The sequence below is a fragment of the Chrysochloris asiatica genome, unplaced genomic scaffold (genome assembly GCF_000296735.1).
Source record: "Chrysochloris asiatica unplaced genomic scaffold, ChrAsi1.0 scaffold00087, whole genome shotgun sequence".
In the NCBI taxonomy this organism is placed as follows: domain Eukaryota; kingdom Metazoa; phylum Chordata; class Mammalia; order Afrosoricida; family Chrysochloridae; genus Chrysochloris; species Chrysochloris asiatica.
Window position 1 is genome coordinate 6,100,175 of NW_006408605.1, and position 1,934 is coordinate 6,102,108.

At 39.5% G+C, this 1,934-nt stretch overlaps 1 pseudogene; it reads right to left on the reverse strand.

The window, feature by feature from the left end:
- Positions 1-1,147, reverse strand: part of LOC102825243 — a 14,816-nt pseudogene extending 13,669 nt beyond the window's left edge.
- Between the last annotated feature and the right edge of the window lie 787 nt (positions 1,148-1,934).

Below are 1,934 nucleotides of genomic sequence, written 5' to 3' on the forward strand. Positions count from 1 at the left end.
GAATTAGGGTCAGGAAGGTAAGAGAAGAGTGGGTAGAGAATCCAAAAATGCCACAGACTCACAAAACCATGTTTAGCTTCTGTTGAGCAAGTTGTATTTTAAAATAGATACTCCCTTCTTTTCTGGAGTTTGCTTTACATCAATTCACTTTTACGAAAGACCTACATTAGTCCCTAACCAAAATGTTTTCACTAATCAAAGGCAAAAAGTGAAACCAGTGTTCAGTGTTTGTTTTACAGTGAGCTAGCTGTTAAAGACACAGCAGGCACCCAAGCAGCAGGAGTGACGTTGTCAAGCTCATTCTCCAGAAACTACTCAGCAACCGCTTTGAACTGTGTCTGTCAACACTGCTTGTTAGTGTTATTTTAAATTTTATTTGGTATAATTTGATAGGTTCTTTTTTGGGTCTGGGAATGCTCAAAATGTTTTCCCCATATAAATTCATGTTAGTTGCATCTCCATTTTATGCCATTACATCTTATGAAAGGTTTCTTAGGAATGCTCTGCTTTTGGATAGCAGAGGAAACCTGGAACTCCAATTCCTTATTTTCCTTCCAAAAGCAATGTACCATTCAGATGCCACCAGATGGCAGAGAAGAGCAGAGAATAAATTCCTAAATAATAAGGGAAAAAACAAAACAAAGCAAAAAAACACATATCTACACCCTTTCTTATACATGGAAAAGTCCAAATTCCAGATAGGGGATACACCCAAGCCTCTTCTAACAGACAATCATCTTATTTTTAAAGGTTTCACAATTTCCCAATTTTCCTCCAACTTGTATTTGGAAACCCTGTTCAAAATGTGTACCAACATGATGAGCATCTGTGATTTAAAATGCAACTATTGGTCTCTGCATGTGCAGAAGAAAGAACAGTGATGAGAACTGAAGATGCTTAAAATCAATTAGTTCAAGGGACTAATGGAACATCAGTCTTCATGACTCTGAGACCAGAAGTGCTAGATGGTACCCGGCAACCACTACCAATGACTCTAGAAGGGATGACATTAGAAGGTTCCAGGTAAAGTGGGAGAAAATGTGGAACAAAACTCAAATTTATTTGGAAAAAAGAAAGACCCAAGCTTACTGGTCAGAAATACTGGAGGCACCTGAGACTGGTCCTTGACCAAGGAACTCACCCTCATGGCTCAATTTTCAACCAAGCAGTAAATAGATTTATCAAAGGGGACAACAACACTGGAAAGTATGCTCACCATGAAATGGTCAATAATTCCAAATAAAAAAGGCAACATTTCCCTAAAAACAAAGTTGAGAAAGGATAGGAAAGTGGGCTTAATGTAAATAGGAATAATGTTGTTTCTATTATTGTTGCGTGGGGGGGGGGGATTGTAATCACTGAGATGAAACTAAGTGTATGATTTGTTGAGTTAAAGCTAATGATCTGGTCTTTAATTGAATTCACAATTAAAAGTTTTAAAAAATGTGTTCCCAAAACAGAGCCAAGTAGAGTTCATAATGTTACTGTTGTTGCTGTGTGCCGTCCATTCAGTTCAACTCATAGTGACTCTGAATAGGGTTTCCAAGGAAAGGCTGGTGAGTTTGAACCACCAACTTTGTGATTCAAACTGACCTTGAGGTCGTGTGCTTATCCTACAGTGGTGTCACACTAGGACTCCAGAATTCATCACAATGAGGCAAATGTGTGGGTCCGGAAAGAACAAAAAAATGCTCTAGATTAAAAAGAAATCCGTTGGTCTACCAATAAGGGGGAGTAGGGAAAAAACAACAATGAAGCTGTGGGCTGAGTACGACCACATTTAACAGATTCCTGTCAACCTGGATTGAGACCTGCTTGGTCAACAGTATGGCAAGACCTGAGGACACCTGGGCCCATGGGTAGGGACATAGCCACAGAGGACTAGAGCAGAGAGTGAAGCATCTAGCTGAAATGAAGTGAGGGTAGATGCACAA